The 25,000-nt window shown below is 44.8% G+C and overlaps 1 protein-coding gene and 1 long non-coding RNA gene across 2 annotated transcripts in view; both read left to right on the forward strand.

Moving 5' to 3' along the window:
* ptk7b (protein tyrosine kinase 7b) overlaps positions 1-25,000 on the forward strand; it is a 100,328-nt gene that overhangs the window by 19,929 nt on the left and 55,399 nt on the right. The window lies entirely within an intron of this gene.
* Positions 1,215-5,002, forward strand: LOC309486288. Its single transcript, XR_014201454.1, has 2 exons — positions 1,215-1,281; positions 3,596-5,002. It is a non-coding gene; the product is annotated as an uncharacterized lncRNA (long non-coding RNA).

Consider the following 25,000-nt stretch of genomic DNA (forward strand, 5'->3'; position numbering starts at 1 on the left):
TTCTCTTGTGGACTTACATTATTGACAGTGAAACAATTAGAAGAATATTACTTGTTAAACAAGTGTTTGAAGTTGCTTTTGATTTTCACAGATGGCAGAGTTTGTGTTCGTGAACTAAAGACTGTTATTAGGCCTATATAATTTTAGTGATATTAATATTTTGTAATTGTATTGTTTTTAGTGTTATTAGTGTCATTAAATGTTTTGTTAATGTGCTATGGAAACAAAATACCGACGAACAACGATGCCGTCTTCATCTTGGCTCTGTATAAGAATGATGCGTCTGTTAAAACAAGCACTCTTGACAATGTGTGAATGGATCTCATACGCGCGTCGGTGATGTCACAGGTGTGGTGATGTCGTTATGAATTTAGGCAAGGCAAATTAATTGTAGTTCCTAATTAATTTAATAACAATACTAGCTTCATAATAATAATAATAATAATGATTTAATACATTAATTGGAAAACGAGCTAATTATCTTATTGATATCGTCAAAGGAATCTGCCAGCAGCGATATCTCTGACTATCGTCGATACACGATACTATCATCTATCGGCACAACCCTAGAGTGTGTGATGGAAAGGTTTAGGGGTCGGGTTAGCGTGTGTGTGTGTGTGTGATGGGAAGGTTTAGGGGTCGGGTTAGTGTGTGTGTGTGTGTGTGTGTGTGTGTGTGTGTGTGTGTGTGTGTGATGGGAAGGTTTAGGGGTCGGGTTAGTGTGTGTGTGTGTGTGTGTGTGTGTGTGTGTGATGGGAAGGTTTAGGGGTCGGGTTAGTGTGTGTGTGTGTGTTAGATCACACATCTCATGGTGTTTCTTTTCTTCTCTGTAAACGCGCATGTTTAGTTTCAGACCGTGATTGCGAGTGTGTGAGTGTGTGTTGCAGCAGACTGACCTCTGGCTAATCCACTTTACACACGTGTAATCTCATTATCTGTGTAACGGGACACTGGAAGAACGACACCAACACTTGAGCTCTGTGTCTGAACGGGCCAGAAACACCAGAGACTGAGAATCACTGTTGGCCAATGGATTATGATGACATCATCCACATGTATCATACATAATTCAGTGTATTGAATTTGAATTGAATTATTATTTTAACACTGATTTACTCAGTTGTATTGTATGTCACACGGGTCAGAGACGTTAGATCATATGTTAGTATCTGTGGCTTGTGTTTGGTCTTTAGTAATTGTGAGGTCTGATGATTCTGATGATTGTTGTTTGTCTAGTTGTGTGTTATTCATCTACAGCAGAGCGTGTGGACCAGTGTTGTAGTCGAGTCACCAATTGTCGAGTCCGAGTCAAGTCTCGAGTCCCCGTGTTCGAGTCCGAGTCCAAGTCCGAGTCACCAAAGAAGAGACCGAGTCGAGTCCGAGTCGAGTCACCATTACCTGAGTTCGAGTCCGAGTCGAGTCTCGAGTCCCCAGTGTTCGAGTCCGAGTCGAGTCATCAAGGTTGAGTCTGTGTTATATTTCAAGACTGCGAACATTTCTCTACTCTGGCACCTTTAAAGAGCTGATATAATTATAAAAGAGGGTCTACATTAAACAAAAATGACACCACTGTGTTGACAATTATAAATAATAAATACAATATAAATAAATATAAATAAAAAATTTGATTTCAATAATGTAGGCTATTAGTAGGCTAAATGTTGAAATTAACATTAACAATGCTGTAGAAGTGCAGTTTATTAATAGTAGCCTAAATGTTAACTAATGTAGTTAACTAGAGTTTAATAAATGGAACATATTGTAAAGTGTTACCGATTTGTTATACACCGATTCAGACGTCTCGTGAGTTCGTTGTTGGACAGATGGTCAGTTGTTTTAACCATTCATTAAAGTGAATCGTTCAAAGGAGTCATTAGTTCGCGAATCGGACGTGTCATTAATGGACGTGTAGCCTATAGGCGGATCTTTTGTGACGTCATTGTTTATGTTTGTCGCGTTGCATCATGGGAATCGTGTGGCAGGAAACACCGCTAGATACCTCTAATTTGATTGTTTTGCACGTTTGGAGGAGGATTTAGAGAAGAGGATGGTTCACTCTTGCTGTGTGGTCGATTGTACGGCTCGTTGGGGGCCTGATAAAAAGTTTTTTCGAATTCCCTCCGAAAAGGATCGCGAAAAACGAAAGAAATGGTTGCGTGCAATTAGGCGATTGAACCTGGACGCTCCGAAGAAAGCCTGGATTCCTGCAGCTAACGTTACTGATCGAGTTTGTGAGGCTCATTTTGTTCATGGTAGGCCTAAGTCTAGTGACTATGTATTTATAGAAGATTGAATAAAAAAAATAAAAAAAATGAGTCAAATCAACCGAGTCATATGTTTTCGCGTTCTGATTCAGGTGTCCCAAACCGCGATCCACAGCACCCAGACTATGTTCCTCACATCAAAATGGGCTATTCTGGATCGCAAAACTTAAAAGCAAAAGAAAAGGCTGTTCTAACCTCTGCTTTTAGCACGATCACTGCTTTCTGTTTGGCAGAAAAGATCGGCCCAACTTTTCGAAAAAACAAAATAATCATAGGCCTCCAGACTTTTGAAAGCCTTTAATCTTTCATGAGTGAAGGGTCCAGGGGTTTCTATTAAATAAGAATAAATGTCTCCCCAGCAGATTGGTGGCCAAGACACGGGCAAGTCGGACCAACGTTTTTTGTCATCCCAGATCTCATACATGGGCTTTGAATAACTTCGATTTTGTCACCAATACAAATTTTGAGCTTCTCTCCAAACCTCCTCCGGTCTTCAGATGTTAAAGTGCTTATATATTGTGGATTTCGCCCGCTAACTCTCTTTAAAGTGCTCGTCGCGTCTTTACTGCCCGCAATACTGTTTGTTTTGTTGCCACACAACCACTCGCGCATGCGTACAAAGATGTCAACAAAGATCCTCCTATACGGCACGCCTTGTGTGATTATCTCGGCAGTTTAGGACAGGACAAGATTTGTGTCAACACAGAAAACATTTCATCACTAGATAGGTCTTTTCGTTTATTGAAATTGTGGCTAATGTCAGCTGAATGTGCGGAACGCTTTTCAGAGAAGATAAGGCAAACGTTTTTAGTTTTTTTTCAGCACAATTCACACCTCGCGGTAATTCAGGAGAAAAAAATCTCTGAATGATCTACGTGAAACTTCGGTCTTCCGACCTTTTACTATCGTGTCAATTGATTTTGATTAATATGCGTGAGGAGGGAGCACCGCTCGTGTTGTTTGAAGACGGTGAGAGCGCGCGCGCGGCTGGGGCTTTCTCTCTGCTCGTTCATATATGCAGGAAAAAAAGAGATCCCGTCCGGTCTTGGAGCCCAAAACAGGAAAAGTGTAACATCTTATATCAAATTTTAAATCCTATTTAGTCAGAAACTTCATCCAACGTCATTCATTTGATGAATGCTCAAGTCCGATTTTATATCCTCGAGTCCGAGTCCAAGAACGAGTCATCAGTCCGCGAGTCCAAGTCAAGTCACGAGTCCTGAGAATAGAGTCTCGAGTCGGACTCGAGTCCAGAGAATAGGGACTCGAGTCGGACTCGAGTCCGAGTCCAGGACTCGAGTACTCCATCACTGGTGTGGACGAGACTGAAGTGTGTTCAGTGTGTTCATTCACAACACAGAGACTGAAGGAAAGGTGAGCAGAGTTCGTTCAAGCTGCTTCAAGTTCGTTCAAGTGCTTGAATTTGACTTTCTGAAATGTAAGTCCTAGAAAACCCTTGAAAACAGCCATATTTGTGAAAAGGTACTTGAAAAGCACTTGAATTATTGAAAGACATTAAGGGCCCTATCTTGCACCCAGTGCAATTGACTTTGTACACCTACGCATGTATCATTCCTATTTTGCACCCGACGCACAGCGGATTCTTTCCTCCACAGACGCACGTCGGTAAACTAAGGAGTGAACTTGTGTTCCCGGGGGCGGTTCAGCGAAAAGAGGAGGCGTGTTCCGGCGCAAACGTTCCCTGGTGCTATTTTGCAGTTTCAGAAAACAATTCCTCCACTGACCAGGAGAAACCTCGTCTAAAGTCAGTGGTGCGTTCAGATGCTATTTTAATGGCCAAACCACACCTATGAGTAATGAAGCTACTTCAGACCAACACATTTTAGATTTGCGTCGGGCGCAAGAGTCATTTATCCCGCCGGTATAATAGCAACAGCGCCCGAGACCCGCCCACAAAGTTACTTGCGTTTCAGATTGTTAAAATAGGGCACTATATGTGAAATTAGCGTTTCATTTTATCAATAAAGCAATCTTTTCACACAAAATTAACACTGCAGCCCGTCTGATAAAGATATAGAGCCATTTCACATGAGTGTGAGCGTAATATTGGGGAGCTAGTAACATTGCCAGGATCAGTCCCGGAACGCTCCCTGTGTGAACAAGAGCCAGGACCAATGCCGTAAGGGGTGTTTGTTGCTCTTAGAAGAAAGTTTGTGTTCGTCATCAACAAAGAAAGAACGAAAAAGTATCTGTAAACTGTAATGAGGCCGAGACCAGGAGCTCCTGCTATCCTGAAGCTGGGAGCGCTCGCCAGCTTTGTGGAACGGTACGCGATGCGTTTGTGTACGACCGAAGCCGGAATAAGACGCTCGAGTGCGGTTCCTGGAGATCGAGAGTGCAGATCATTAGTAAACTAAATAAATCCACCAAGAGCACGACTACAGCGGACAGAGCCGTAGAGGAAGATTACACACACCTTTCTACAACACATCCTGACGTCACGTGTCTTACGGGATCTTTACGGGATGTGTGTGAGCGCACTCCAGGTTCCGGAAAACCACTGGCAGTGTGAACGAACCAAAATCAAATGATCCCGGGACACATTATCCGTGTATTTCCCGGAATCTCTGTGTGAAAGGGGCTCTAGTGTCCTTTCAGTGATTAAAGAGACCACAGTCATTGCATCTTATTTGTACCATTTTGTTTTATTGGATTATTTTTTGTTTATCTATTTACCTTTTTTAGAATTTAAAGGTAATAAAGATATTGTTTGATTAGTGAGATCTCTGATTGAAGTCCTTGAAAAACAAAGAAGTAGTTCTTGAAAGTCCTGGAGTTAGACTGTACAGCATCTGTAGGAGCTTTGTGTCCTCAGCGAGACTCTGGCGGTGATTTCTGCTGTACTGTAATGATCTCTCAGACAGCAGGGAGTCTGACATGCGATCTGTAGTTTATGAGTGTGTGTGTGTGTGTGTGTGTGCTCATATCAACAGTAGCTGGAGTGAAACATGCCTCGGCGTGTCTCGAGGAGGAGAGGCCTGTGTGTGTGTCAGGAGCGCTTCAGCTTTACTTTACACAACATGATCACAGTAAATGTCAAATCTTTATTTCTTTCAAGTTTAAAGACAAATGACGAACACTTGGAACTTTTACATGAAACACTTTACATAAAAACAGGTTTATATTGCAGTAAAAACAGTAGCATCTGTAAAAAAATGTAACAACCTCATTTTTATATGGTCAAATTGAAAGATTCTGACTGTTTGAGCTTTATTAAAATTAACCATTGGTCTTTCATAGTAACATATATTTAGATCATGATAACCACAGTTAGCACCTTAACATCATGGTAAAATGTAACTATAAGATTTATATGGTATTTGTATAAAACAGTAGCCTAAAAACATTTAGTATAAATGCACAAATGCAGTAGTTTATCACAAAAAATATATGTCTACATTAATATAATTCGATATGAATATCCCACATTTCTTCCACATTAGCATTAGCAGTAAAGACATGGTAAAAGATGGTGATGTGAGATTGAGAATCCTCTGATGAGTATTTTCGTTCCGCTTTTAGCGCATAAACATTAAATCGAACTCATGTCATCGTTTTTATTGAGGAAGATTATATTGCGATAATTATTGTTCTGGTTTTATCGCCCAGCCCTAGTTTTGCTCGGGAGAGTCAGATCTGCTGTCATTCGGTGTGTTTATAAGCACTGACTTTAGCCAGTCAGAAAGAATCCAATCCGATTTCAGATTCTACAAGTTGTTTATATGAACCCTAAATGTTGCTATTGTCACGATCCCTACATTTCCCATCATCCTCCCTGCCCTCACCTGCATTGTTCAGTTTCCAGCCACTCCTTCATTAGTTATTGTAGTTCAGCGGTGTCTTGTTAGTTTCTGTGGTTGCTATCATTGAGTTATTTTGCCCCAGCTGAGTCTCGTTTCCCTGATCTGTGTGTTTCTCCCTGTTTCTCCCTGTTCCCGGTCTTGGATCTTTTACTGTACGTTGATGTGTGGTGATGTTTCCTGGTCTTCTTTCTGAATGAAAGTCTCCTTTTGAATCTCCTTCGTCGTGCGCTTGATCTCACCTCACCCGTAACGGCTCTCCAGTTCACAGATTCATTTACGTGTGCATTACATGTGTTTCGAAGAATCGAACAAAACTTCAGCGCATGTGCAGTTTGTCACTTAAGCTACAGGAAGTTTAGTTGTCATTTTTTCTTGATGACTAAGAGCTGTTTATGTGAAGGAGAGTTATGTTATGTCTCATCCACTGACATGAGATAATATACACCTTCATAAACATGCATATCACAGATACATACATTTGAGAATGTTTTTATTTGAATGATTTTTGTCATATTGATCAGATTATTTCAGGCTCAATCTGCTCTGGTTGTTGTAAATCTGAAACATCCAGCAAATCTGCTCACGTCTCTTCATCACTTCAGCTCCTGAGTTTACCGTAGAACATTAAGATCATGACTGATTCACACTGAGTTTCAGAGACTTGAGCTAACGTGAGTATGTTGTTCCCGATGACAGATCCACACAGTCACAGAAACACGACTGCACCAGGAAACTTGTGTGCGTGACGGTATGTTTTATGTATTTGGGTCAGTCACACACAGAAATACAGCAAGATTTCTCAAGCTCCAAAGAGTTGTGTGTTCAGTCAACCCATCTTCCCTTTTGAAATGTTAATATAGTGCAGCCTCAGAGATGTGTGGCGTCTGCTTTTATTCTGAGGACAGAAAGTTCTGCCTCCACAAATAAAGTGCATTTGATATGGATGTTTGTCTTTCAGAGCGACGGAGGGCTCACGGTTCTCTCTCTCACACCGAGGCTGTGATTGACACACTAATAAACCGTTAAGGGGACGTTTTGTCAAGCGTCCAGTGTGACTTAATCCCGTGAATGAATGTCTTTCTCCTGTGGGATTAGAGAGGGCGGTGTTAGCGTGGGAGGAATGGGAACTTCTTCTGTTTAACCCTTTCCTTACTCACCCGGTTCCCATGAGCTCCAGTGATGATCACACGCTGTTAAACCTGTGTGTGTGATTACTCATGTAACGAGCGTGAGCTGATCATCATGTGCTCCTCTAACGAGCCTCTCGTTAGGCAGGATCAGCCTGTCCGTCATCTCCTCCGCATGTTCCGCTCAGTGAAGCGTCGCCCCTGGGCTTTTAGAACATTAGCATGGCGTTTGTGTTGTGATTAGCTCAGGTTATCTGGTGCTGTGATTAACAAGCCTCTCGTTTGTTCCTCTGCTCCACGTCTGTCGGAGACTTCTGTGTTTATCACCGTCTGAAGATGTCCCATGTCTCTAGCGGAGTTTATCTTAATTAGGGATGCGAACCCACTCTCTTCAAACACAGGATCAGACTGAGCCGAGAGCAGCGCTGCTTTGGTGAGGTTTGTGTGGGAGTTTTAGAGTAGAATCCAGAATCTCCTCGAGGAAACATCAGATTAGGGATCTGGGGTCAGTTAGGCCTGGGGTAAACGATTATTAATTAAACGATTAGTCGGTCGATTATTTTATCGATTTGTCGACTAATCTAACGACTAATTGGAATTAATTATCCTGTCTGTTATTCGCATATCTCTCAAACGGTTAGTCCGATGGATTTTAAACTTGACAGGTGTCTCGCTACGGGCACGAGTTGAGCAGTGCCAAGTTTGACGTTGTTTGGATGAGAAATGCAAAAGATACCATTAAATATATCGGTAAAAGAAGCACTTAGAAGGTTGTGGTTTAAAAATAAACATTCTGACATAAACACTCTGTCAGCTACACTGTTCACTGTCAGCTACACTGTTCACTCCGTCAGCTACACTGTTCACTCTGTCAGCTACACTGTTCACTCTGTCAGCTACACTGTTCACTCTGTCAGCTACACTGTTCACTCCGTCAGCTACACTGTTCACTCCGTCAGCTACACTGTTCACTCCGTCAGCTACACTGTTCACTCCGTCAGCTACACTGTTCACTCCGTCAGCTACACTGTTCACTCCGTCAGCTACACTGTTCACTCCGTCAGCTACACTGTTCACTCTGTCAGCTACACTGTTCACTCTGTCAGCTACACTGTTCACTCTGTCAGCTACACTGTTCACTCCGTCAGCTACACTGTTCACTGTCAGCTACACTGTTCACTCCGTCAGCTACACTGTTCACTGTCAGCTACACTGTTCACTGTCAGCTACACTGTTCACTCTGTCAGCTACACTGTTCACTCTGTCAGCTACACTGTTCACTCCGTCAGCTACACTGTTCACTGTCAGCTACACTGTTCACTCCGTCAGCTACACTGTTCACTCTGTCAGCTACACTGTTCACTCCGTCAGCTACACTGTTCACTCCGTCAGCTACACTGTTCACTCCGTCAGCTACACTGTTCACTCTGTCAGCTACACTGTTCACTCTGTCAGCTACACTGTTCACTGTCAGCTACACTGTTCACTCCGTCAGCTACACTGTTCACTCTGTCAGCTACACTGTTCACTGTCAGCTACACTGTTCACTCCGTCAGCTACACTGTTCACTCCGTCAGCTACACTGTTCACTCTGTCAGCTACACTGTTCACTCTGTCAGCTGCACTGTTCACTCCGTCAGCTACACTGTTCACTCTGTCAGCTACACTGTTCACTCTGTCAGCTACACTGTTCACTCCGTCAGCTGCACTGCTCACTCCGTCAGCTGCACTGTTCACTCCGTCAGCTGCAATGTTTACTTCTGAATATTATGGTATAAACGTGATAAATCCATTTTGATTCATATGAGTAAAAAATTTGTTTTCTTTACCAAGAAAGTGGCAAGATGAAAACCACTATTTTCTGTTTCAAACTTTCACATAGCATCTTTAGGTTATAATAACATAAAAAAATTCAAATCCAGATTTTGATTTTCAAAGATTTATTATTAAAACGGGATTATTTCCCCCCAAAAATGCAATAAATTCATGACACTTTTTTTTTCCAAATGCAATTAATCCATTCCATTGAATCAATATAACAATATAACAAAGTTATTTTTCATATTGAAACTGTTGAAAATACACAACAAAATAAGTTGATCCACATATTCACATATTAGTTCATGCATTCATGACCTCGAGACTGGATTACTGTAATGCTTTATTAGCTGGTTTTCCTGCATCCTCAATGAACAAGCTACAGTTAGTCCAAAATGCCGCCGCTAGAGTTCTTACGAGATCAAGAAAATATGATCATATAACACAGATTTTATCATCACTGCATTGGTTACCTATAAAGCTCTGTATTAATTACAAGGTATTGCTACTGACTTATAAAGCCCTAAACGGCTTAGCTCCAGTCTATTTAACGGATCTTCTATCGCCCTATAATCCATCGCGCTCTTTAAGATCACTAAATTCAAGGCTTTTGGTCATACCTAGGATATCCAGAACCACCAAAGGAGGGAGAGCATTTTCACATTTGGCTCCAAAACTCTGGAATAGTCTTCCTGATACTGTTCGTTGCTCAGACTCGCTCTCCCAGTTTAAAACTAGATTAAAGTCGCATCTCTTCAACCAGGCATTCATATAATCCTACAGTTCAAACTACAATCCGGCCTCTAGCTCATAAATGCCAGAGGAGAACTGGCCCCCGACTGAGCCTGGGTTCTCCCAAGGTTTTTTTTCTCCATTAGGTCACCTGATGGAGTTTTAGGACACCATTAGGTCACTTGATGGAGTTTTTCGGTTCCTTGCCACTGTTGCCTTTGGCTTGCTCAGTTGGGGATATTTTGGGGATATTTAATTTAATTTGATCAATCAATAAATTCCTCTTGAAACAAACTTTGTTGTATTATTTAAATTTAATACTGTGAAGCTGCTTTGATACAATCTATATTGTGAAAAGCGCTATACAAATAAACTTGACTTGACTTGACTTGACATATGACAGCCTCTGAACTCGTCAATACTAATCTTATAGGCACGTACTGGACTAAACATACATTCAATCAGCCATCGCTAAAAAATACCTCCTGAACTTTTCTGATGGCGATCAGCTGTATAATGGCTCTTGTCCTGCTCGGTTTTCGTTGACTTTGAGTACAAGAATTGAACGTTTTTTAAAAGATCCCCTGGGGTTAACGTGTCAGCGTGACAGAAGTTTGACGCTGTCGTGTGAGAACAAGCAACAGTCGGCATGTTTCCTCCTCCCGCGTGCCTCATCTTCTTATTCTCCTCACGTAAATGATTAGATTTAGATGGCTTACGTTTCTTCCCTACGGCAGAAACCACCACAGGTTCAGCAATGCCGTCAAATGTATTCATATTTTTGTTTGTTTGTTGATCAAAAAGTACAAAGTAGATCAGGAAAACTAGGATGCCGGATGTATTCAAAGCGCCGCCGTTACTGTTTACAATGCGTGGAATGGTGCGCTGTGATTGGTTGAGCGGATTTATCGCATTCTGCAGAATGGAGACTGCCGTTTGTAGCGGTTTGGAAAGAAAGGGAGAAAACATGACAGAATAACACGGCGGATATCGCATTTCAAGTAAGATTAAAAATTGACTTTTCAATACCGACCCTATACAATACAGATTTTTGCGGGAACTCAATTTTTTGAAAAATGGCGTTTATCGCGTTTTGGAACCAAACTCTTCATTTTATTCACGGCCAATGATAATTAATTAATGACTAATTGGCCAATTTAATCCATTCTGCAATGTTTCGCCCACGCGTGTGTGGCGAGCTCTACCTCTCACTCTCTCTCGCTCTCTCGCTCTCTCACACACACTCTCTCACTCACTCTCTCTCACTCTCTCACACTCTCTCACACTCTCACACACACTCACTCACACTCTCTCACTCACTCACTCTCTCTCTCTCTCTCTCTCTCTCTCTCTCTCTCTCTCTCTCTCTCGCTCTCTCACACACACTGTCTCTCACTCTCTCTCACTCTCTCACACTCTCTCTCACACACTCTCTCTCACTCTCTCTCACTCTCTCTCACACTCTCTCTCTCTCACTCTCTCTCACTCTCTCTCTCTCTCACTCTCTCACACTCTCTCACACTCTCTCTCACTCTCTCACACACACTCTCTCTCACTCTCTCACACCCTCTCACTCTCTCACACTCTCACACACACTCTCTCGCTCTCTCACACTCTCTCTCTCACTCTCTCTCTATGTATCTGTCTCTCTGCTTTATTGTTGTTTTGTTTATATTTTTCTCTCTTTGTCATCATAATAATTATGGCTTTAAAGTCACCAAAATCATAGTTGACTATTTATTTAGTTTGGTACACAGTCGTGGATTATTCATCAGTACACGGGTGTTTCTAATATATATATATATATATATTCACATAGAAAACAGATAGTTTACATTACAATAATATTTAACTGTTTTACAGTATTTTTTGAATGAGTGTATGTGTCACATGCCTGTCCTGTCTTGTGCTGCACATGGGTGTTTTGTTATTTTGGGCCATGTGCTCGTGTTATTGTCTGATCCCTCCCCCTTGTTATCTGATTATTGTTTGAGTTCATCCACCTGTTCCCTCCTGATTAGTTTCCCTTTATTAGTTCCCTCTTGTTTGCAGTCTGTGTCGGTACGTTGTCTTTTGTTTCCTGTTCCCCGAGAGTTTCCAGAGTTTTCTTAGTCTGTTGTTGTTTTTGTATTTACTTAGTTCTGTTTTCCCCCACGTGGGTTTGTTTTGTGTTTTCATTAATAAATTCTTATTTTCTCCAGCATTTGAGTCCTCACACCTTTTGTTTTTAGTCTGCCGTGACAGTATGTCTATATATATATAGTGTTAATAATATGATATCAACCAGTAAATTTCCAGTAGATGATGTAAGTTCTGTGTTTTCCCCCTGAATGAATCCTCTGTGTCTCTGTTAAACGTGTGTGTCAGTGATGTGGAAGTATAATGGGGTACAGTAAGTACAGTTTGATGATGAACACTGATCGCTCAGGGAAACGGGCGAGAGAGACTCGTTGTTCATCAGTGCGGTCGTCTGTGTTTTATTTTATTCATCTATAGAGTGTGTGTCTGAAAGCAGACGAGTGGAGCATGACCGTGGAGAGATGTGATGTCGTCTGAAGAGTGTGTGTGTGTGTTCCTGCAGGCTGTCAGGTCCGATGTGTGTCCGCTCTCTGAATCTGAAGGAAAACAAAACGAGCAGTGTCCTGAAACGGCGTCTCTCTCGCTGTCTAGTCAAGCTCCAGTTAGCACTGCTGTTTAAGAGAGCTGCGCAGGTCGTGTGTGTCCAGCAGGAACGTGTGTGTGACCTGTGTCTCAGCAGGAATGTGTGTGTGACCTGTGTCACAGCAGGAACTATGGAAGATTGTAGTTAAGCCGTTAAGTAGGGCATATTGAGATGTTTACTAGCATAAACCCACCGCTGGGACCGTTTATACTGTGAGGTTCTGCTAATGAAAATGTGTTCTAACAACGTTCTGCTAACCTTCTCATTAACTTATGAAAACATTATTTATCAATGTTCTTTGAATGTGCACAACATATAGTTTTTTTGTGCGTTTTGAATCTTCAAACATTATAGAAACGTTACTCTGTACATTTACTCTGTTACTCCGTTCTCTGAACATTCCGAAACCAGTTGTAACATTTTACAACCACTTGTTACATATGTTACTTGTAATTACCATAGTAATAACAGTAAATTATGCATAATTACACACAACTAACCCTCAACCAAACCCTAACCCTATAGTAAGTACATGTAGTTAATTAATATTACTCATTACCTAAATATATAATTACACTTTAACAATGACACCTTATAATAAAGTGTAACCTTTAAAAGTGTTAAAATGTTTCAGAATTTTTTTTTTCCATGAGTTATGTATAAATAATGAGGAATCTTGCCAGAACATTAGCCAAAGTTCCCGTTTGCTGGGTAATGTCACGGCTGATGGATTTACACTGAGATCAGCTGCTGTTTAATACTAGTTTTATTTCAGCAATACAGTAATCAAAGATTTAATGCACTGGAGTATTATAAACATGATTGGCTGTTTCTCTAATGGAAGATTGTGGTCAACCGTTTAAACCACATCAGCGCTTTATACAACACAGACTCAAAAGCTTCTTCACAGAAATAAACAGCATTTAACAGTGTTAATGTTGCAAAACTCATCAATTATAAAAATAATTAAATCCAGCTGTAAAGCAGATGTACAGAAGACAGTAGTGTTATTATCCAGATCAATCCAGTGCATTCATTCAAACTTTACTTCAGTAACAGAGTTAAAGGTATTTGCTCATATAAATTAAATAAACTTTTTAGCTTTTCAGGTACAGTGGCATAGGTCTATTTAACATAGTAAGAGATACTGCCGACATTGAATAATCAAATGTAAAAAGAAAACACTGTATAATTTTCACTGTATGAATTAAATATAAATTGATTCATATTGAGGAGAATTTTTTGGTGTGTAAATTAACATTAATGAAACGGATGGCAACAGTTTATGAGGCTGCTGTCCCTTTAAGAATGAATGCACGGATATATTTACACATCCGAGTTTCTCCCTTTTGTTTTCGTTTGCGTAAGACATAACAGACTCTGTTTACATTGAACACTCTACAGTACACACAGTGTGCATTGTGACATAACTGTGTGTGTATGTGTGAAAGAGAACTGAATTCGAGATCATCTGTGCTCGTACTTCATCTGTGTGTCCGTCACTGAAGTTAAAGGGAACACTTTAGAAAATCGATTTTTAAAATTTTTGAATCGATGCAAATCGGAAGAAGATCGAATCGTGATTCATATACTGTATGAATGCATGTTCCCGCACCTCTAGTGCTCACACAGACCCCACTGCACTGGATGAGTGTTATATCTCAGCACTCCAGAATCAGTGGGTGTTTTACACCGTATTACAGGCTTAAATCATTAGAAGGAGGATCTTCTAGGTCGGGTCGGGTTCCGAACTCTGTACTTTAATGGCACTGACCGAATTACGTCGATACTACCGAGTACCGATTCACATTACATCAATCGGTGCCAAATTTGGGCCCCTGAGGACACATCTATACGCGATAGTGAGACTATTTAAATACGAATCCGGCATGTTCTGTGTGAATGAGTGGCGCAGACGCGCGGTTTTATTTACCTCACACACACACACACACACACACACACACACACACTGAAGCACGCGTGACGCTCGCTGTGTTGTCTCACTATATGAGAACATGAACGCACATCCAGAGCCGCTCTGAGACTCACTGAAGTTCATCAGCATTTTACAGTTTCATTTCAGAAAAACTATCATTATATCATTAACACACGGAGACTCAAAGGTCTTCACCACAACCCGTCAAACTCAAGTTCGGTTTAACTTGATAATATATTACTGTTGTACAGTAGAATTTAGATATCTCCATTTAATAATAATACTAACACTAATAATAATAAACCATCAAAATCACACTTTTTCTTCTATGTTGTAATTTTAACAGTATTAAAGCTCAGTTGTGCCGCATGTTGTTCGACAAAAAAGTTTAATTTCACATAAAAGATCAATTAAATGAATGTTATATGTCTTCTTTAGATTACTAGAAAATTCACAACACAGAATTTGTGGAAAACAAAACATTTCATAGAAATTAATCTTTTTTATTACTTAAATGGTTGTTTTTATTAATATTCAAGCATCTCAGACAATGGCAGACCGCGACCAAGGCAGCTCTGGCATAATGTCAGTAACACTTCTACTAATGACTTACAGTTTCTTTACAGTTATTGAGGTAAACATGCCTAAAGTCCCGGAAGAAGGGACCGCTGGGTCCCGGTACTGAATCTCAGGCTAAAATGTGAACAGAAACCAACCTTCTAGATGCCTTGAACACGTGTCATTCAGCACAACTGATCAGGGCTGCGTTTCCCAAACACCGCTGGACGTTGCACTGGTCGTTCTCTCGTTCTCTCCGCTGGAGTGTGTGGTCGTTCTCTCCGCTCCGTTCTCTTAGTGGTGGGTTTAGCTCTATTTGCGTGTAGCTCTATTAGCGGTGTGTGTAGCTCTGTTAGCGTGTAGCTCTATTAGCGGTGTGTGTAGCTCTGTTAGCGTGTAGCTCTATTAGTGGTGCGTGTAGCTCTATTAGCGTGTAGCTCTATTAACGGTGTGTGTAGCTCTATTAGCGGTGTGTGTATGGCTCTATTAGCGGTGTGTGTAGCTCTGTTAGCGGTGTGTGTAGCTCTATTTGCGGTGTGTAGTTCTATTAGTGGTGGGTTTAGCTCTATTAGCGTGTAGCTCTATTAGTGGTGTGTGTAGCTCTATTAGCGTGTAGCTCTATTAACGGTGTGTGTAGCTCTATTAGCGGTGTGTGTGTAGCTCTATTAGTGGTGCGTGTAGCTCTATTAGCGTGTAGCTCTATTAGCGGTGTGTGTAGCTCTATTAGTGGTGTGTGTAGCTCTATTAGTGGTGTGTGTAGCTCTATTAGCGTGTAGCTCTATTAACGGTGTGTGTGTAGCTCTATTAGTGGTGCGTGTAGCTCTATTAGCGTGTAGCTCTATTAGCGGTGTGTGTAGCTCTATTAGTGGTGTGTGTAGCTCTATTAGTGGTGTGTGTAGCTCTATTAGCGTGTAGCTCTATTAACGGTGTGTGTAGCTCTATTAGTGGTGTGTGTAGCTCTATTAGTGGTGTGTGTAGCTCTATTAGTGGTGTGTGTAGCTCTATTAGCGTGTAGCTCTATTAACGGTGTGTGTAGCTCTATTAGTGGTGCGTGTAGCTCTATTAGCGGTGTGTGTAGCTCTATTAGCGTGTAGCTCTATTAGTGGTGTGTGTAGCTCTATTAGCGGTGTGTGTAGCTCTATTAGTGGTGCGTGTAGCTCTATTAGTGGTGTGTGTAGCTCTATTAGCGTGTAGCTCTATTAGTGGTGTGTGTAGCTCTATTAGCGGTGTGTGTAGCTCTATTAGTGGTGCGTGTAGCTCTATTAGCGGTGTGTGTAGCTCTATTAGTGGTGCGTGTAGCTCTATTAGCGGTGTGTGTATAGCTCTACTAGTGGTGTGTGTAGCTCTATTAGCGTGCAGCTCTATTAGCGTGTAGCTCTATTAACGGTGTGTGTAGCTCTATTAACAGTGTGTGTAGCTCTATTAGTGGTGTGTGTATAGCTCTATTAGCGGTGTGTAGCTCTATTAGTGGTGGGTTTAGCTCTATTAGCGTGTAGCTCTATTAGCGGTGTGTGTAGCTCTATTGGTGTGTGTAGCTCTATTAGCGGTGTGTGTGTAGCTCTATTAGTGGTGTGTGTAGCTCTATTAGTGGTGTGTGTAGCTCTATTAGTGGTGTGTTTAGCTCTTATTAGCGGTGTGTGTAGCTCTGTTAGCGTGTAGCTCTATTAGTGGTGTGTTTAGCTCTTATTAGCGGTGTGTGTAGCTCTGTTAGCGTGTAGCTCTATTAGTGGTGTGTGTAGCTCTGTTAGCGTGTAGCTCTATTAGTGGTGCGTGTAGCTCTATTAGCGTGTAGCTCTATTAGCGGTGTGTGTATAGCTCTATTAGTGGTGTGTGTAGCTCTATTAGTGTGCAGCTCTATTAGCGGTGTGTGTATAGCTCTATTAGTGGTGCGTGTTGCTCTATTAGCGTGTAGCTCTATTAGCGGTGTGTGTATAGCTCTATTAGTGGTGTGTGTAGCTCTATTAGCGGTGTGTAGTTCTATTAGTGGTGGGTTTAGCTCTATTAGCGTGCAGCTCTATTAGCGTGCAGCTCTATTAGCGTGTAGCTCTATTAGCGTGCAGCTCTATTAGCGTGCAGCTCTATTAGCGGTGTGTAGCTCTATTAGCGTGCAGCTCTATTAGCGTGCAGCTCTATTAGCGTGTAGCTCTATTAACGGTGTGTGTAGCTCTATTAACGGTGTGTGTAGCTCTATTAGTGGTGTGTGTATAGCTCTATTAGCGGTGTGTAGCTCTATTAGTGGTGGGTTTAGCTCTATTAGCGTGTAGCTCTATTAGCGGTGTGTGTAGCTCTATTAGCGGTGTGTGTAGCTCTATTAGTGGTGTGTTTAGCTCTATTAGCGGTGTGTGTAGCTCTGTTAGCGTGTAGCTCTATTAGTGGTGCGTGTAGCTCTATTAGCGTGTAGCTCTATTAGCGGTGTGTGTATAGCTCTATTAGTGGTGTGTGTAGCTCTATTAGCGTGCAGCTCTATTAGCGTGTAGCTCTATTAACGGTGTGTTTAGCTCTATTAACGGTGTGTGTAGCTCTATTAGTGGTGGGTTTAGCTCTATTAGCGTGTAGCTCTATTAGCGGTGTGTGTATAGCTCTTAGCGGTGTGTGTATAGCTCTATTAGTGGTGGGTTTAGCTCTATTAGCGTGTAGCTCTATTAGCGGTGTGTGTAGCTCTGTTAGCGTGTAGCTCTATTAGTGGTGCGTGTAGCTCTATTAGCGTGTAGCTCTATTAGCGGTGTGTGTATAGCTCTATTAGTGGTGTGTGTAGCTCTATTAACGTGCAGCTCTGGTGTGTGTAGCTCTATTAACGGTGTGTATAGCTCTATTAGTGGTGGGTTTAGCTCTATTAGCGTGTAGCTCTATTAGCGGTGTGTGTAGCTCTATTAGCGGTGTGTGTAGCTCTATTAGCGGTGTGTGTAGCTCTATTAGTGGTGGGTTTAGCTCTATTAGTGTGTAGCTCTATTAGCGGTGTGTGTAGCTCTATTAACGGTGTGTGTAGCTCTGTTAGCGGTGTGTGTAGCTCTATTAGCGGTGTGTAGTTCTATTAGTGGTGGGTTTAGCTCTATTAGTGTGTAGCTCTATTAGCGGTGTGTGTAGCTCTGTTAGCGGTGTGTGTAGCTCTATTAACGGTGTGTAGTTCTATTAGTGGTGGGTTTAGCTCTATTAGTGTGTAGCTCTATTAGCGGTGTGTGTAGCTCTGTTAGCGGTGTGTGTATAGCTCTATTAGCGGTGTGTAGCTCTATTAGTGGTGGGTTTAGCTCTATTAGTGTGTAGCTCTATTAGCGGTGTGTGTAGCTCTGTTAGCGTGTAGCTCTATTAGCGGTGTGTGTAGCTCTGTTAGCGGTGTGTGTAGCTCTATTAGCGGTGTGTAGTTCTATTAGCGGTGTGTAGCTCTGTTAGCGGTATGTGTAGCTCTATTAGCGTGTAGCTCTATTAGCGGTGTGTGTAGCTCTGTTAGCGTGTAGCTCTATTAGCGGTGTGTGTAGCTCTGTTAGCGGTGTGTGTAGCTCTGTTAGCGGTGGGTTTAGCTTATTGTTCCTTTAAATATGGTGCGACCCTGAGTAAGCGATGACAGACGCTCTTGCGAACACCAACTCTGTCGTCATGTATTATTTTTTTGTTGTGATTTTTGCCTTTTATTGGGACAGGACAGTAGAGAGTTGACAGGAAGTTGTCACGGGAAACTAAGAAAACAAGGAAAACTCAAGTGCAGAGGAAAGGGATTTTTAATAAACAAAAGAACAACGTAAAACAAACACCCACGAGGGGGAAAACATTACAAAATACCAAACAACAACTTCAAAAGTGAACATACCAAACGGGTCACGGGGAAACGGGAGACGTGTACAAGACAACGATCCGACACAGACTGCAAACACAAAGGAACTTATAAAAGGGACAAATCAGGCAGGTAATGAGGAACAACAGGTGGGGCAAATGAAACCAATAATAAGATAACAAGGAGGGTGGGGTCAAAACAATGACAGGAACACAAACACCACATGTGCTACACAAGACAGGACAGGCATGTGACATTACCCCCTCCTAAAGGAGCGGCTACCAGACGCTCCATTAGGGACGGGAGGGACAGACCAGGGCGGGACGGGAAGGACAGACCAGTGTGGGACAGGGGGAACAGGAAAGACAGACCAGGGTGGGACGGGAGGGACAGACCAGGGTGGGACAGGGGAAACAGAAAAGACAGACCGGGGTGGGGCAGGGAAAATGGACAGTTCTGGAGGCCAGGGCGGAACAGAGACTCCATCGGGCGGCCAGGGCGGAGCAGACTCTCCCTCGGGCGGCCAGGGCGGAGCAGACTCTCCCTCGGGCGGCCAGGGCGGAGCAGACTCTCCCTCGGGCGGCCAGGGCGGAGCAGACTCTCCCTCGGGCGGCCAGGGCGGAGCAGACTCTCCCTCGGGCGGCCAGGGCGGAGCAGACTCTCCCTCGGGCGGCCAGGGCGGAGCAGACTCTCCCTCGGGCGGCCAGGGCGGAGCAGACTCTCCCTCGGGCGGCCAGGGCGGAGCAGACTCTCCCTCGGGCGGCCAGGGCGGAGCAGACTCTCCCTCGGGCGGCCAGGGCGGAGCAGACTCTCCCTCGGGCGGCCAGGGCGGAGCAGACCCCTCGGGCGGCCACTCCACCGGCTCAGGAACTGGAACAGACTCCACCGGCTCAGGAACTGGAACAGACTCCACCGGCTCAGGAACTGGAACAGACTCCACCGGCTCAGGAACTGGAACAGACTCCACCGGCTCAGGAACTGGAACAGACTCCACCGGCTCAGGAACTGGAACAGACTCCACCGGCTCAGGAACTGGAACAGACTCCACCGGCTCAGGAACTGGAACAGACTCCACCGGCTCAGGCACTGGAACAGACTCCACCGGCTCAGGCACTGGAACTGGCACCACCGGCTCAGGCACTGGAACTGGCACCACCGGCTCAGGCACTGGAACTGGCACCAACGGCTCAGGCACTGGAACTGGCACCTCCGGCTCAGGCACTGGCACCAGCGGCTCAGGCACTGGAACTGGCACCTCCGGCTCAGGCACTGGAACTGGCACCACCGGCTCAGGCACTGGAACAGACTCCACCGGCTCAGGAACAGACACCACCGGCTCAGGAGCAGACACCACCGGCTCAGGAGCAGACACCACCGGCTCAGGAATAGATATCACCGGCTCAAGAGCAGACACCACCGGCTCAGGAACAGATACCACCGGCTCAGACACCACCGGTTCAGGAACAGATACCACCGGCTGAGGCACTGGAACTGGCACCACCGGCTCAGGCACTGGAACTGGAACCACCGGCTCGGGCACTGGAACTGGCACCACCGGCTCAGGAACAGACACCACCGGTCCAAGTGTGTGCGTAGCCCACACACACCACATGGCTGTGGCCATAATGGCCAGTGTCGCGGTCACTGAGGGCTCAGGAACAGACGGCTCCGGCTCCGGAACAGACACAGGAACAGACTCCGGCTCCGGAACAGACACAGGAACAGACTCCGGCTCCGGAACAGACACAGGAACAGACTCCGGCTCCGGAACAGACACAGGAACAGACTCCGGCTCCGGCTCAGGAACAGACACTGGCTCCGGCTCAGGAACAGACACTGGCTCCGGCTCAGGAACAGACACTGGCTCCGGCTCAGGAACAGACACTGGCTCCGGCTCAGGAACAGACACTGGCTCCGGCTCAGGAACAGACACTGGCTCCGGCTCAGGAACAGACACTGGCTCCGGCTCAGGAACAGACACTGGCTCCGGCTCAGGAACAGACACTGGCTCCGGCTCAGGAACAGACACTGGCTCCGGCTCAGGAACAGACACAGGCTCGACGGCGGCCATCTTGTCCGAAGACACAGGCTCGGCAGGCGTGACGTGAACAGGTTCGGCGGCGGCCATCTTGTCCGAAGACACAGGCTCGGCAGGCGTGACGGGAACACTCTCGGTGGCGGCCATCTTGTCCGAAGACACAGGCTCGGCAGGCGTGACGGGAACACTCTCGGTGGCGGCCATCTTGTCCGAAGACACAGGCTCGGCAGACGTGACGTGAACAGTCTCTGGCTGGGCAGACGTGACGCAGACGTGACGCATCGCTGAGGTGGTGCAGGCAGTGCGAGCAGGATCACTGGAACAGGGACCACCGGAACAGGGACCACTGAACAGGGACCACCGGAACAGGGACCACCGGAACTGAGGTCACCGGAACAGTCACGGAAGGAGTCTTCTTCCTCCTCCTCCCGTTTCGAGACCACTGGAACTGGAGCCACTGGAACTGGGACCACTGGACTCGGGACCATCGGAACTGGGAACACTGGACTCGGGACCACCGGTACTGAGGTCACCGGAACTGAGACCCTCTTCATGGCCTCTCGCTCCTGCAGGCGAGCGAGACCCTCCACCATACCCTCAAAAGTGCTGCGGTCATACGCCCTTCTCAGTACCCAATCCATGGGCTCATCAAGGGCATAAAAGAAAAGGTCCTTGAGGGGCTCCTCATTAAGACCCAGTCCCTCTGCTGCACTAAGGAATTTGACCGCGAACTTCCTTAGATCAGTTCCCTGCTGGCAGAGCGCAATCAATGATTGAACACGAAGAAATGCGTTCATACTGTTGGCATGAGACCGGGGGAACAAGTGGATGCTGGGACTATCCTCTGCTGAGTTTTTGACATGGTCGGATCGTTCTGTCACGGGAAACTAAGAAAACAAGGAAAACTCAAGTGCAGAGGAAAGGGATTTTTTAATAAACAAAAGAACAACGTAAAACAAACACCCACGAGGGGGAAAACATTACAAAAATACCAAACAACAACTTCAAAAGTGAACATACCAAACGGGTCACGGGGAAACGGGAGACGTGTACAAGACAACAATCCGACACAGACTGCAAACACAAAGGAACTTATAAAAGGGACAAATCAGGCAGGTAATGAGGAACAACAGGTGGGGCAAATGAAACCAATAATAATGATAACAAGGAGGGTGGGGTCAAAACAATGACAGGAACACAAACACCACATGTGCTACACAAGACAGGACAGGCATGTGACAGAAGTGAGGTGGGAGAGAGACGGGATGAGCCGGGACTCGAACACGGGCCGCCCGAGCCCAACGGTGCTGACCACCTATATGTATTGTTTACTTAAATAGGACTAACTAGTCTCATCTGTAAAAGTAAAATGAGTTAGCGGGCCGCTATCTTTATCCCAGTAGCTGCTATAATACTCTGGTGTTTCTCTTCTCCTCGAGCGTCGGCTGCTGTGAGACACGTCAGAGAAGAGACACAGATTAATAAAGCAGTCTGGCTGATTAAGTCGTTACTGAGGGAGACTGAGAGAATGAATATGACACTGCTTTCAGCTTCATCCTGACCCAGTTTCTCCTCTCGCTGGGAAACCGCAGCACATCTACTGTTCCCGATGATCAGACGTTAATGGGAACTGGGACTTCCATCTGAATATTAGACGACTGCACTTTCCATTACAGCGCTTCAGGAGTTCAGTGATCAGCAGTTTTCACTGAGCATCTCTCCCGTCTCAGGGTTTCTGCTCGAGTCAGACATCAGTGTGTGTGTCAGGCAGAGGGAACACACTCCTCTATCAGTGTGTGTGTGTGTGTCGGGCAGAGGGAACACACTCCTCTATCAGTGTGTGTGTCAGGCAGAGGGAACACACTCCTCTATCAGTGTGTGTGTCAGGCAGAGGGAACACACTCCTCTATCAGTGTGTGTGTGTGTGTCAGGCAGAGGGAACACACTCCTCTATCAGTGTGTGTGTGTGTGTCAGGCAGAGGGAACACACTCCTCTATCAGTGTGTGTGTGTGTGTCGGGCAGAGGGAACACACTCCTCTATCAGTGTGTGTGTGTGTCGGGCAGAGGGAACACACTCCTCTATCAGTGTGTGTGTCGGGCAGAGGGAACACACTCCTCTATCAGTGTGTGTGTGTGTCAGGCAGAGGGAACACACTCCTCTATCAGTGTGTGTCGGCCAGAGGGAACACACTCCTCTATCAGTGTGTGTGTCAGGCAGAGGGAACACACTCCTCTATCAGTGTGTGTGTCGGGCAGAGGGAACACACTCCTCTATCAGTGTGTGTGTCGGGCAGAGGGAACACACTCCTCTATCAGTGTGTGTGTCGGGCAGAGGGAACACACTCCTCTATCAGTGTGTGTGTCGGGCAGAGGGAACACACTCCTCTATCAGTGTGTGTGTCGGGCAGAGGGAACACACTCCTCTATCAGTGTGTGTGTCGGGCAGAGGGAACACACTCCTCTATCAGTGTGTGTGTGTCGGGCAGAGGGAACACACTCCTCTATCAGTGTGTGTGTCGGGCAGAGGGAACACACTCCTCTATCAGTGTGTGTGTCGGGCAGAGGGAACACACTCCTCTATCAGTGTGTGTGTCGGGCAGAGGGAACACACTCCTCTATCAGTGTGTGTGTCGGGCAGAGGGAACACACTCCTCTCTCCTCGGCATTAGATGCCTGGATCCTGGCACACTTCTCTAGCCGCTAGTCTGGAATAGATTTGGGTTTATTCAATTCAAAATGTAAAACATGCAAAAGAGACACTGTTGTGTTGTGAGGAAACTAGATTGTTAGATTTCCTCACATGTCTTTCTTTCTTCAGTTGAAAAGAAATTGAGGTTATAGTCGAACTTCTTCTGGAACGTAACCTCTGTCTATAGTCATCCAGACGAGCAGCACAAATGTGTTCTAAACGTCTTCTTATGATCCCAATATAGGATCGCAAAGCCAGGAGAAACATTTGCAGAAAGACGATGTAGTCCAACATTGTAATTGTTATGCTTGAAGTTGGGAAAGCTGAGACGTATGGCGACGTACACAGTGACATAACGACGTCGTTCGCTGGGCTCTCTAGTCAGTGGAAAAACAAACAGGTTCTGAGAAGGTTCGCAAGTTGAACCAACTTTTAACCAGCACCAGTTCTACCAGAAAGACTTGGGAGAATTAATACTGTAACAATAACATTTATTTAGGAGCTCAGCAAGCAATCAGGTTCTTTGGCGTAGGCCCTGTTCATAACTCGCATTCAGAGGGTACTGAATCTGCGAGTCCCGCCTGAAGACGAAGGCGGGGGCGCCGCTCACCCCCCGGCGGAGTAAGGAGAGGGGCCATCTGGTGGTGGTGGGGTGGATGGAGGAAAAGACATCTGAAGTCTTCAGGATGGAAGGGATAGCCTGACTGATGGTGTTGGGGTTGATAGAGGGAGGACCCAGCTTGGTTGAGTAGAGGAGTTGGAGGAAAGATCCCATCTTGGTGGAGGCGGGGAGGATGGAGGTACTGGAGTGACAGCATCTGCGAACTCAGACATGTGTAAGCGCTGCCCTTTTAAGCTACAGTAAGTGATATAATTGGATAGATGAGGAGGTAATTAATGACGCGAACGATTGAGTCTTCCTGGCAGAACTTGCGCTAGCTTCATTTCCGAACCAGTTCTTTTTTGGTGGAAAAGGGGTAATAGTGACTTCAGTGGGTCCAACGGGTTGAAGGTCCAAATCGCAGTTTCAGTGAGTGACCTTATAACCTGATGACGTAATGTGTGTCGCATCACAGCGAGTGCACGATGAGCATTTGTGGTTAAAAGTATATAAATGTTCTAAAATGTCGGCTGGTTTGTCTAGATAAGACTCTTATTCCTCGGCTGGATCGTGTCGAGACTTTGAAGCTGCACTGAAACTCACATTTGGACCTTCGACCCGTTGGACTCCATTGAAGTCACTATATGGAGAAAATCCTGGAGTGTTTTCCTCAAAAACCGTCATTTCTTTCCGACTGAAGAAAGAAACACATGAACATCTCGGATGACGTGGGATATTGTAATTCTGAAGTGAACGACTCCTTTAAAGATGTTTTTCCATGACATGTTGTGTATTGAGTTCGATGTGTTTCGCTCTTCAGAATCTTCTTCGGTGCTCCCGGGTTTATGCAATGAATTGTGGGTCTTTTTAGAGATCCAATATTGATGATTAACTTAGCAAACATGTTTTATACTCTGCTGTTCCACTGGATGGTTTAGTGTCTCTGATCTCTGTCCTGTTAGCAGTGTGAGCTCGAGTGTGTCT

Source organism: Leuciscus leuciscus (genome assembly GCF_965113295.1).
Source record: "Leuciscus leuciscus genome assembly, chromosome: 22".
NCBI classification, from domain to species: Eukaryota; Metazoa; Chordata; class Actinopteri; order Cypriniformes; family Leuciscidae; genus Leuciscus; species Leuciscus leuciscus.